The following is a 13,333-nucleotide window of genomic DNA, read 5'->3' on the forward strand; positions in this document are numbered from 1 at the left end:
AGGTATTAATAATTCTTCTTTCATAGGGTTTTGAGAGGTTTAAGTGAGTTAACACAGTACTTTTCAACCTGAGGGTCATAAAATCAATTTAGTGGGTCACAACCACCATTGAAAACCCAAGAACATCAGCAACAAACAAACAAACAAAAATGCCAGAATATGTCTCACTAAGAATCCATGTTGTGTGAGGAGCCTTTATTTCAGAATGGGAATGCTCTCTGGTTTGTTTTGTAAATGTCTCTCTTCCTCAGGCGGCCCTTCTTAAAGTCTTGAAAGTACCATTAAAATACTCAACAAAGTTCATACAGTAGACTCTCAAACTGTGGTGGCTGATGTTTTCTTGTGGGTAGCAAGAAAAGACTTCCTGTTGACTTCTCTACAGTATCAGCAGTTTCACCCCATCTTACACACAGGAAAACTGAGTCTCAGAGAAAGAAGAGGCTGTCCCATGCCAGTGAACCAAGCAGAGCTGCAAACCCTGGCCTGACCAGGCCTGAGTACTGCCTACCCTCCCCCATCTAGGTCTGCAGGCATGCATGCGTGCTAAGTCATTTCAGTCATGTCCGACTCTTTGCGACCCCATGGACTGTAGCCTACCGGGCTCCTATGTCCGTGGGATTCTCCAGGCAAGAATACTGGAGTGGATTGCCATACCCTCCTCCAGGGATCAAACCTGTGTCTCTAAAGTCTCCTGCATTGGCAGGTGGGTTCTTTACCACCAGCGCCACCTGGGAAGCCCCAGGTCTGCAGGAGGTGGAGGGGTAATCCTCTGACTGCTAATGAGAACTCCCGCCTGGCAGGACTCGGTCTGTCTGGGCAGGGGCTTCTGGGGCTGGGGCTACCCTTGGCTGTGACCCCAGAGGCAGTGCAAACCCCCAACCCAGTGATCTTGCCTCTCTAGTACCCCACCCCCAGGTCAGAGGGGAGAAGGCTGTAGTTTTTCTGCTTCTTTATAGACTTTCCAAAAGCCAGCAAGTCTAGGGGAAATTCCCAAGTGGAGCAAAGGAAGATGCGTTGGCTTGTGCAGGGCTGTGAGGAGGGGCGGCCAGTCTGGGAGGGTCTGCAGGCTGTGGAAAGGCAGGGGTGGGGGTAAGAGGGGAGGGGAGGGGAGGGGAGGGCTGAGAGGAGGGGACCACTATGAGGTCACAACGGAAAACAGGCCCTCAGCTGAGAGGCGGAAAACCTGGGTCCCAGGCTTAATTCCCCCCCAGCAGGGTTGTGTGCCTGAGGGCCAGTTCCTTCCCCTCTCTGGCCCTCAGATTCCACACCCGTATAATGGGCATGGTGGCTCAGAGGCCCTTTAGGAAACTCACCACTCAGATGTCTTAGAAACGCTCCTATAAGCCTGCAATTCTGATTCTGAAAAATCTCCTCAACTTCCCCAGTGGGGAAGGCCTCGTGTACTTATTCATCCAACAAACATTTATTGAGCACCTCCTGTGTACAGGGAGCGGGGGACACATAGGGGACCAAGGCAGACCCAGTCCCTGCCCCTCATTCTAGTGCATGAGACAAGCCAAGAAAGAAATGACCGAGTGCTTTCAAAGCCCTGGAAGAGGGTCTAGGGATAACAAGTGAGGGTAGGGGGCGGGCTGCTTTACCAAGATGGTCAGGAAGCTTCTCTGTGGAGGTGACATCTGAGCTGAAACCTGAAGAGGGAGGAGGAAAGAGACCCAGGGAGACCTCAGGATAGTGGACCACAAGTGCCAAGGCCCTGAGGCTGGAAGGCCAAGAGGCCAGGGTGAGGAAGAGGTGGGTAAGATAGGAGAGGCAGTCAAAGCCAGATCAGGCAGGGCCTTGAGGCCTTTGATTGGCTTTTGTTCCCAGTGCGCCAGGTCACCCTAGGGGCTTTTGAGCAGGGCAGTCACAGAATCATCGCGTTTTTAAAAGATGCTTCTGAGTGGAGAATGGGTTGCAGGGATGAGGGGGGACACCAATAAGGGGACCACTGCCATTGTCCTTGCAGGACTCAGGAACCTGGAGCAGGGTGGTGGTGGAGGACATGGGGACAAGCGGTCAGACTCTAGGTCCATTTTGAAGGTGGAGAGAGCAATCAGGGAGGGCTCCCAGGTTGGTGGCCTGAGGCTCTGGGAAGACGGGAGTGCCCTCTGCCGCAACAGGGAAGAGCCAGTACAGAGCAAGTGGGGGCTTGGCTTGGCCTCGTGAAGTTGGAGACACCAGTGGGACATCCAAGTGTCAAAGCCAACGACCTCCCACCCAGTCCAGCCCCGCCCGCCCAGATGGCGTGTGGAGGGGAGCCCGCCTTGCGGCAGAGATTAATTCCCGTGACCCAGTTCTGTCTGCCGGTGGCTATGTGGGTCACCTGGACTGCAGGGCTTTGCCCCTCAGAGCCTGTCCCGCACCCACCCTCCCCTCTCTGGTGTTCTCAGTTCTCAGGACCCTGCGGCCCCAAGAACACTGAGGGAGGGAAACCAGAACATAGCTGTTCCACTGGCCCGCCTGTGAGCCCTGGATCCCCCTGTCTGTGCTCTTGTTGCTCCCTCTGCCTAAAATCCCTTTTCCCCTCCTTTTATTCTTTTTTTTTTCTTTTTTAATTTTTGGCCACACCCCACAGCATGTGGGACCTTGGTTCCCCCGCCAGGGATGGAACCAGTGCATTGGAAGGTGGAGTCTTAACTCCTGGGCCTCCGGGGAAGTCCCTCCGCCCCACTTCCCCTCTCAACTCTCACATATTCTCTCCACCCTTTTATGTCAAGCCCAGAAGCCGCCAAGAAACCTTCCTGGCTTTCTACTTAGAATAATAGGTACCATATTTTAAATGCCTATTAAGTGCCAGGCTCTGTAAAAAGTAATTTATCTTTCTGGTCTCATCTAATCTTTGGAGACAGAGATGACTGCTTCTGTTTTACTGATGAGCAAGTTAGGGTTGAAGGAGGTAAAGTCACGATCTTGAGGTCATGTGAGGGAAGCGGCAGGGGTGGCAGAAATTCAAACTATACTCTGTCATGTTTTACAGAGCAGCTTAGGTACTTCTGTGCCTAAGGGACCCTGGGCTCCTCAAGGGCATAGATTGAGTGTATTTAGTTTTTGCATCCCCAGAATCTGGCACAAGCCCTCCATACATGCTGGCTGGCTGGCTGGATACATAGATGGATACGTAGGAAGATAGATGGATGGATACCTAGTAGATGGGTGGGTGGATTTGTGGATGGGTGGGTAGATGAATTATAGATGAACAAGTGGCTAAATGATGGATGGATGGATGGATGGTGGGTAAGTACATAGATGGGTAGACGGAAGGAAGGAAGGATGGGTGAGGTGGATGGAGTAGAAAAAGACAAGAAAGGTGTGAGAGATAGACAATTTCCACATGAGAAAGCTGTTCTTGCACATTAAGTCATTGGTGATGCTCCCCAATGATCAAGGATCATTGATCAAGGATGCTCCCCAAGGATCAAGCAGTTCAGAGGCCAACTCCTTTCAAAGAAAACTGGAAACAGATCCACCATTTATTCAGCACCCATTATGGATCAGGCACCATCCTAAGAACCTTATGTGCATTAATCAATCCTCACAAAGCCCTATGAAGAGAGTACTATTCTTATTTCTCAGATGAGAAATCAAACCACTTACCACAGGAGTGAGACCCTTGTGGACCATCATAGCACAGCCTGCTGGTGGGATGTGAATCAGAAGCTACAGTAATTTCAAGGTGGCACAGAGGTAAAGAATCTGCCTGCCAATGCTGGGGACACGGGTTCGATATCTGGGTTGGAAAGATCCCCTGGAGTAGGAAATGGCAACCCACTCCAGAATTCTTGCCTGGAAAATCCCATAGACAGAAGAGCCTTGCGGGCTACAGTCCATGGGGTGGCAAAGAGTCAAACAGGATGGAGCATGCAAGCGTCATCTCAACTCTGAAAGGTTTTCTGACCCCATGGCCTTTGTACTTACTGGTCTCTGCTTGGGGCCATCTGCCCCAGGCTCCTTCTCACAGTCAGATCTTAGCTCAAACATTTCCTCTTAGAAAGGCCGTTATCAACCACCTTACTCAGCAGCCCCCCAACTATTCTAAGAATTACTTAGGGACAATACAGATTTGGCTGCTGTGGTAGAGACCCAAATAGATGTGGCTTATGCAATATCAAATATGTTTCTTCTGTTTCTCAGTAAGGAGAGGTCACTGGTTCTTGAAATGTGATATATACATCTGAGGTGTATGGGGCCCCCACAAAGCGGGCAGGTGCAGTGGTCGAGAGAGGGCTCTGAACCCAGCTGTGCCTGAATCCAAATCTCACCACCACCTCTCACAACTGAGGTCAGGTGGACCTGGCACAAGGATCTTAGCCTCTCTGAGCTTGTATTTCCGATCTGAAAATTCAGCTGTTAATAACATCCTATTTCATAACTATCCCAGGAATGGATACACACAAAATGTCCAGAGCAGGGTCAGCAAGCCAGGGCCTACTAGCCAAGTCTAGCCCACCAACTGTTTTTGTATGGCCTGCAAGCTACAAGTGGTTCTTACATGTTTCACTCACTGAAAAATATCAAAGAAGAAATCTCAATTCAGAGAATATGAAAATTATGTGAAATTCAAATTTTACTGTCCCATAAAATTTTATTGGAACACAGCTCATTTGTTTCTGTTTGTTTCTGGCTGCCTTCATGCAAAAGATGCTGCTTCCCTGGTGGTTCAGATGGTAAAGAATCTGCCTGCAATGCAGGAGACCTACCTGGGTTTGGTCCCTGGGTTGGAAAGATCTCTTGGAGAAGGAAATGGCAACCTACTCCAGCATTCTTGCCTGGGAAATCCCATGGACAGAGGAGCCTGGTGGGCTACAGCCCATGGGGTCACAGAGTCGTGACACAGACACGACTGAGTGACTAACACTTGAACTTGTACCAAGTGCAGAGTGCAGCGGTTGCGACAGACCGTGTGACCCACGATGTCTGGCCCTTTACAGAGAAAGTTTGCCGAAGCCTCGTCTACAGAGCGTTGCCTGGTACACAACAAACCTCAGATGGTGTTAACTCAGTGAGGCCCTTGGGAAGCTGCTATGGCGCAGGGGCCAGACTGGGTTTATTAAGTACCAATTGTGGGCTGCGCCCTGGGCTAGGAACATTATGTGGGCAAATCTCATCTCAGCACGTGGAATTAGGTGTGACTATGTCCATTTTATGCGGAGAAGGCAATGGCACCCCACTCCAGTACTCTTGCCTGGAAAATCCCATGGACGCAGGAGGCTGGTAGGCTGTAGTCCATGGGGTCGCTAAGAGTCGGACACGACTGAGCGACTTCCCTTTCACTTCTCACCTTCATGCATTGGAGAAGGAAATGGCAACCCACTCCAGTGTTCTTGCCTGGAGGATCCCAGGGACGGGAGAGCCTGGTGGTCTTCCGTCTATGGGGTCGCACAGAGTCGGACACGACTGAAGCAATTTAGCAGCAGCAGCAGCAGCAGCCAATGGCCAAGACTGCACTCTCAAGGCAGAGGGCCTGGGTTTGATCCCACCTGCTGCAACTGAGACATGATACAGCCCAATAAATCCTTTAAAAAAAAAAAAACAAAGGCGATCCCTGAGCCCTACCGCAGACCTCCTGAATCAGCCTCTGTGGGGGGACCCGGGATGCTTCGCCAGCAAGAGTCCCCAGAGGATTCCAGCATCAGAGGGGTGGTTGGCGGGAGGAGGTCCCCATGGGCTGCAGCTGGCAGAGGGTGGGGATCTTCCCAAGGAAGGGTGAGCTGAGGAAGAGTTGGACAGGTAAGGGGAAAGCAAGGGGTGGCCTAGGCAGGGCAGCCTGCCCGTGCGGAGTCGAGGAGGCAGTGTTGAGGCTGGTCTCCACGAGCTCTGGAACTCCGGGGAGACAGGCAGCTCTCCTACCCGGGAAGATCTTCCTTTCCTCTGGGATTTTAAGAAGAAACTGGAAGCTCCTCACTCCAGCCTCCAAAACCCCGTGTGATCTGCCTTTCCGTCATCATCTCTGACCTTCCTTTCCTTGCTTCTTCCACCCTGGCCTCCTCTCTGGTCCTGAAACATACCTTGTTCCTGTCTCAGGGCCTTTGTACTTTCTGCTTTCTCCATCTTGCTCATCCTCAGACTTCAGCTTAACAGCCAGCTCCGAGGGACCTTTCCTGACCAGCTGCCTTCTCCCTCATAGGCATCTCTCCCCACAACCACATCCCTGCTGTTATTTATCTGTTTATTGGCTCCTCCTCTCTCCTGGGGCTTCCCAGGTGGCTCAGTGGTGAAGAATCTGACTGCCAATGCAGGAGAGGCGGGTTCGATCCCTGGGTCAGGAAGTTCCCCTGGAGGATTAAAAATGGCAACCCACTCCAGTACTCTTGCCAGAAGAATCCCATGGACAGAGGAGCCTGGCGGGCTATGGTCCGTGGGTTCGCAGAGTCAGACACGACTGAGCGACTGAGTACACACACACCTCTCTCCTGAGAAATGACTTCCTGCTTCCTTCACGGCTGTGCTCCTCAGAGCCCAGCACAGTGCCTAGAACTCAGATATTATCCAGTACCTGGTGGCCAAATGAACGAAAAATGTGAAACATGCCCCAGAGAAGGGCTGAGCCAAACTTCTAGGCTCTTGTCCTGGTGAAGTACTCAGCACCCAGGGAGCGGCCGGCTAAGGTTTCAGATGAGAGCTCTGTGGCATGAAAGTGGGTGGAGAGGGCCCTCCCTGGTGGTCCAGTGGCTAAGACTCCACGCTCCCAATGCCAGGGGCCCACGTTCCATCCCCTCTCTGGGAACTGGATCCTTCATGCCGCAACTGAGACCCAGTGAGGCCAGATAAATACTAAAAGAAAAAAAAAAATGTTGGGGAGAATTCCTGAAAGAGAAAACAAGGCAGCTGAAAGGGCCTTTTCCTTCCTCTTACCCCTTGGAGAGGAAGACATGCTGTTGCCTTCTGGAATTCTCCAGTCATCTCACTGCCTCCACAAACCCGGGAGCCACCCCAGCTCCCTTCACTGAACAAGCCCTGGACCAGCCCTCCACAGGCACACTCCCGTCAGATCCCACCACTCAACGAGTGACGAAGGGTCCCTGCACCCATTTCACAGATGGAGAAACAGATTTGGAGAGGGAAAGGAATTTGTCCTGGGTCCAGGGTGAAACCCAAACACTGGAACTCAGCCCTCTCTCTAAAGCCCCTTTTCTCGGCCCCCATGTTGCCTGCCGCTCAACCCCATCATCCATGCCACTTCTGCATACTCCCCTAACACGCCACTGTCAGAAAGCTCCTCTGCAATCTAACTCAAAGCCAGGAGACAGGCAGCTTTGTTTCTGTTTCACATGCAAATTTAGGGCTCAGTTTCCACCAGAAAGGCATAGAGAGGTGAAATATTTATTTGGCTGCGCTGTCTTAATTTCGGCATGTGGGATCTAGTTCCCTGACCAGGGATCGAACCTGCGCCCTCTGAATTGAAAGTACAGAGTCTTAGCCACTGGACCACCAGGGAAGACCTCTGCCTCAAGGTTTGAACCAGAGAAGTCAAAGAGTGAGCAGGAGAGGCAGGCCACGCTCCCAGTTTTATTCCCAGTCACAAAATTAGGCTGACTCTGAAGGTCATTCATTGTACATATGGGGAGGGTAAGGCCCAAAGATGGGGAAAGACTTGCTGAGGTCACATGTGGCAGAGTTGGACCCAGAACCAGACTCGGTTTCCCCAGCCATAAAATGGGTTAGACTGGATGGGATGGGGAGCCTGGCAAATGTTCTCTCCCAGGCCTCAAGTGGTGCCTCCTGTAGGAAGTCTTTCCTCCGGCTCCCTGGTGGACTCAGATTCTCCCAGGCAGTGGGCTCTCCCCCTCTCCCCTGGACCCTCTCACTCTGCTTTGCAATAAGTTGTGTGTCTGTCCTCTGCTACTAAACAGGAAGGAGGGTTGGGTCTTCCTTGCTCTTGCAGACCTGGTGTCTGGTCCAGAGTTGATCACCTTTAGTTAAAATGTATGCATTTTTATTTAGGTGTATATGCAGTATCAGAGAAGGCAATGGCAACCCACTCCAGTACTCTTGCCTGGAAAATCCCATGGACGGAGGAGCCTGGTGGGCTGCAGTCCATGGGGTCGCTAAGAGTCGGACATGACTGAGCGACTTCACTTTCACTTTTCACTTTCACGCATTGGAGAAGGAAATGGCAACCCACTCCAATGTTCTTGCCTGGAGAATCCCAGGGACGGGAGAGCCTGGTGGGCGGCTGTCTATGGGGTCGCACAGAGTCGGACACGACTGAAGCGACTTAGCAGCAGCATATGCAGCATACCAGCCCTTCATTCATTCAACCGGCGGCCCCCGCGCATCAGGCACCACAGCGCCAGGAGTTGCAGGTTTGGCGATGGACACAATGAACACGGTAGACTGGGCTCCACTGCACAGAGCTCCTAGCAGACTGGTGGAGATGGGCATTGCTCCTCATCCTGCAAACATTCAAACTCACGTTGGCGGGGCCAGGAAGAGAGTGAGGTGCCCAGGGCGTAAAATTTAAGATGTTCACTCTCGAGGTGGTAGTGTATGCCCCCTCCTCAGCCTGGCCCTGAAAGCATGAGCAGAGAGACGTGCCCTCATCAGGGAGGCAGGAGAGGGTCATGGAAGGCAGTCCTGAGAAGGGAAGATGTATAAACACACGCATCACTCAGGGCAATGGTTCTCCACTCCCTAACCAATCCAAGCCCCTTTTATATGACAAATATTCTGTGAACTCCTCACCACTAAATGAAAGTCATAGATAATATACTTGACTTGGTCGGGAAGATCCCCTGGAGAAGGAAATGGTAACCCATTGCAGTATTCTTGCCTGGAAAATCCCCTGGACTGAGGAGCCTGGCAGGCTACAGTCCCTGGGGTCAAAAAGAGTCGAACACGACTGAGCGACTTCACTTTTCCCTTTTCCCTAGCAGTCCAGTGGTTAAGACTCCGCATTTCCACTGCAGGGGGCACTCCCAAGGGTTTGATCTTTGGTTGGGGAACTAAGATCCCACATGCTGCACAGTCAAAAGAAAAAAAAGAAGCAGATACTAGACTTTGCCTGTGTACATAACTCATCCCCCAGCCAAATCAATACACGTAATGCCCTAACTTTAGCAGAAAGAATTACAAGGAAAATAATTTATATTAAACTTGTATGTATTTCAATATACAAATGCCTGGTCACGACAGTGACTCCAGAAAACACGATGAAGCATCGGGTGCATACCCTATACATAGACTCCAGAAAACACGATGAAGCGTCGGGTGCGTACCCTATACATAGACTCCAGAAAACACGATGAAGCGTCGGGTGCGTACCCTATACATAGACTCCAGAAAACACGATGAAGCGTCGGGTGCGTACCCTATACATAGACTCCAGAAAACACGATGAAGCGTCGGGTGCGTACCCTATACATAGACGCGCTGCAAGTGCGACAGAGGGAGAAACAGAGCCACAGGTGTGTTGGCAGCCCACGTACCACGAGTGGCGCTGCCATCGGTCATGTGGTTTTTCCAATGTCGTGAGTAACTCTCAGTAAAGTTCTGAACAGATGAAAGTACGGTACTACAGCTGTTTCAGTCAATGGTTGCATTTCTGGAAAATTCGGGATATGTTGAATCTTGGCACTGGCGGGAGATTTTGATGTGTTTAGATGTAAAATGGAGTCAGAGCCTAGGTTCGAGAAATCGTAAGCAGCCCTGTTTTGTGCGGTTCAGGTCGCCCAGCGTACCAGCCTCTGCCCCCTGGGTGCCCAAGTGCCCCCCCAACTATCCTCAGGACAGCCCCACACTTTTCCAGGCCTTCTGGGCAGAATCACTGGAGCCAGCCTCCAGCTTATAGCCAGTGTCCAAACAGAAGGCCACTCTGTTATCTGCTGGTCCTTCTATTCTCAACCTAATGGCTTGTTTACGCTTTATTTACATTATCAGGGGCCTGGCATGCCTCCGACAGTAGCTTTTTTTTTTTTTCTCCCCAATTTGTGCACATCCTTGGCAATTAGCCTTGTAAGTAAAGGAGACAACATCAGCAGAAATTTCCTCCTGACCGATCTGAACCAGCCTTGTTCCCAAGAAGTCAGCAGCCCCTGGCTGACTCCACTGTGAATTCTCAGCTGCTCCAGACCAGCCCTGTGGACAATAACCAGCTCCCCTGTGCACTCACAACCAGAAATGGCAGCTCATGAGGTCTGGAACCCCTGCCGTTGTTTTTTAGAACCAGAACCATAGTGAGTGCTTCTATGAGCTAAAGCCTTTTTTAAAAAAAAATAATTTTGTTGATTTATTTTTTTGGCTGTGCTGGGTCTTAGTTGTGGTATGTGAGATCTTCAGTCTTCATTGAAGTACGCAGTATCTTTAGTTGCGGCAAGTGGGATCTAGCTAGCTCATCAGGGATCGAGCCCGGACCCCCTGAATTGGGAGTGTGGTCATAGCCACTGGACCACCAGGGAAGTCCTTATGAGCCAAAGACTTAACTCCAACAGACTTTCTTACCCAAGCAGCTAATGCATAACTGGGTTTCTCTTCCTTGAGAAGGAAGAGACAGAAAAAGAAAATTTCTTTTATTTCCTCCTTCATCCTTTCACCTTTCCCTAACAAGCCCCCGCCCCCCACCCCCCCACAATTAGACATGCAACTCCTGGTCTCCAAGAGGGAGATCTTATCCAGAATAAAGTACTTCACTTCTTGCCTTTAGAATTTCCAGATTTTAAGTCCTCCCTATTGAAAGCTAGGGATCTTTTAAGAGTAAAGGATGATGATTCATGATTCATCTTATATAATTATCCTTGGAACCAAACCCATGAGGCATGCAGACCTACTGTGTGTTGTTTCTACTCATCCTCACCACCTCCAGGATAGACCTTTCTCATCCCCGTGTTGCTGATGAGGAAACAGAAGTTCAGAGAGGGCTGTGACTTGCCCAGGGTCACACAGAAGGTCCGCTGCAAAGTCGGAGTTCATCCCGGATCCACTGTTCTCAGAGCCCACCCTTGTTACAGTCGCCCTGCTGCAAAGTCCTTTTCCTTCTCCCAGGGTAGAAATAGCTGTTTACCCTATTTTCTATGAACAGGTTTCCAGTGAGGCCTCCAGAATGTGTGTGATCAAGCCAGCAAATTCAAAAATACAGCTCTTATTACGGAACTTAGTATTAGCCAGCCACCCACCCGCCTGGCTCTAATTAAAGGCCTGTCTGTCTTCGGCTTACAAATCTCGGCTTTCTGGGGCCTATAATTTAACCAGTTGCAATCAAGCCCCAGAGAGTTGCTGGTAGAAGACTGGCCTCTCCACTCCCCATCTTACTGAGGCTAGTGATAGACAGACAGGGTACCATTAATATGGCCTTGGGTTCGAACCCTGACTCGGCAGCTCAGAGGTGGGGCTCAGGTGAGGCCGGCAAGGTACAAAAGTCCAGAATCGATATTATTGATTTTTTCTTTTCTTTCAGACTCCAAGATGGCTCAACATGGCAAATCCTGTCTTTATATAAGATATAGATATTTTGTTCATCATGCATTTTTTTTTTTTTTGCATTAAGTATGATTTTCTAAAACAGTGCCCTAAAATATTATGTATCTTGATTTCTGAGTTTTGGGAGACTTCAGTTTTGCACCCTTAAATTTGTTCACTCTAGTCTTGGCCCTGGTGCCACTTCATATAACCTTTGTCAAGTTACCACCCACTCGCCTCCAAGCTGCAGTTTTCCCACCTATAAAGTGGTGTTACTAATAGGACCTACCTCATTGTGTGGCTGGATCTCAATCTCTGGCATACAGCTGGCACACAATAATAGCTGCCAGCGTGGGGGAAGAGAGAAACTGGCATTGGCATTGGGGGTGGGATGAGACTTTGATGCAAGACTGTGCATCATGGGGCTTCTCCCATCCTGAGCTCCCACCCACTGAATACCAACCCCACATGTGACGATCAGAAATGCCTGCCCACCCGCAGTTTTCCCAGTGCCTCCCAGAGGACCGTGCCACCACCACCAGGCTAGGTCACCGTCTTGGAGTCACACAGACCTGGGCTCAAATCCATGTTGTCATTTAGCTGTGTGACCTTGGGCAAGTTCCTTACCCTCTCTGAGCCTCTCGTTGTTTTTTTTTTTTTCCTCCTTCATTGGCAAAATAACACCAGTATCTCATAGGGGTGATTTGAGTGTTTGACTCTCCAATTTGTGGTAGTTGCTGCTGTTATGATTATGTCATTTGTATTCAAAGCAGTAAGCTCTTCTTGGAGCAAAGCTCTCTTGTGGCAGTTTGTGGGGGAGGAGGGAACCAGCTACCAGATGAAGTTGTGAAGGAAGAAGCAGATCTAGCCTGCTAATGTGTATTGTTTAAATTGAACTGTATTTACATGTTTTAATTAGCTGCCAGCATTAACAATTTGGAAGATTTCATGGGGAAAAACTAGACTTGTTTGTTTGTTTGCTTCTCTTAAGAAGTCAGAAAATGAGGCCACCTTTGGACCACCTCTTTTCCCTCCAGGAGCTGGTGAGAGGGGCCTGAGCACCCCTTCCTGCTCCGGGAATTTTGCATCCAGCCGGCTGGAGCTGTTTGCACTTCCTGCCTGGGTCTCGTAGGCCACCCTGTTTGCAACCCCTGGCTGGCTGTGAGGGAGGGGGAGGGACGGAGCACTCCTTAGGAAACTGGAAGGACGGGTTCCAAAAGGAAGCAAGGGAGTGGGTCTGGGTTGTCAGGGAAATTAAGAAGCCCTGGAGGAATTCGGAGTGCCTCAAAAGTGGCTGAGAGAATCAGGTTTTATTTGTTCAATCTTGCAAGCTCATCGCAAATTGCTAAGAGCCAGGAAAATGTTAACATTCTAGGGATGGAGGCTGAGAAGAGGCATAGCGAGAACAAAAACCTGGACTCTGGAATCCTCCTAAATTGCCCAAGGAAAGTGGGCAGAGGCTGGGACCAATCAGATAGGGGATGGAGCACCAGGTCAGGAGACCCCTAATCTAGTCCTGCCCTGCCGCAGACTGGCCTGAAGACCTTGGTCAGTCACTCCTCTCTTTGGGCTGATCCTAGACTCTTACCCTAGAATGAGTAAAAGGGAAGCATTGAACCAAGGAGGGGCCTTCAGGCTCTGAAATTTGAGGTCATCTTCTTCATTACACTCATCGTCATCCCAGTACACAGTAGGTGCTTAAGCAGCATTGTACTGTTTTTCCACACAGGTGCATGGAGCTGTGTGGCAATTTTGCCTCATCCAGGGCTGTATTCTCTGAAGGCAGGGCTTAACAGCTCTAGGAACAGCCGGAGAAAGGAGCTGTGTTTATAATCGCTGCCTGGGCTTTGGGCTGGAACTCTAGGGAAGATTCCAAACACAGGCAAGACAAAAAAAAAAAAAAAAAAGGGTTAAATGAGAGCTGGGGTCCCTTGGAGGGCTG

General features: G+C 50.3%; 1 protein-coding gene and 1 non-coding gene across 2 annotated transcripts in view; one reads left to right on the forward strand and one right to left on the reverse strand.

Annotated features, from left to right (window-relative positions):
• The window catches only part of KCNB1 (potassium voltage-gated channel subfamily B member 1), a 114,820-nt gene that overhangs the window by 71,210 nt on the left and 30,277 nt on the right, over positions 1-13,333 (forward strand). The window lies entirely within an intron of this gene.
• Positions 7,363-7,435, reverse strand: TRNAE-UUC. Its single transcript has one exon. It is a non-coding gene; the product is annotated as a tRNA-Glu (tRNA).

This window comes from Bubalus bubalis, chromosome 14, assembly GCF_019923935.1.
Source record: "Bubalus bubalis isolate 160015118507 breed Murrah chromosome 14, NDDB_SH_1, whole genome shotgun sequence".
In the NCBI taxonomy this organism is placed as follows: domain Eukaryota; kingdom Metazoa; phylum Chordata; class Mammalia; order Artiodactyla; family Bovidae; genus Bubalus; species Bubalus bubalis.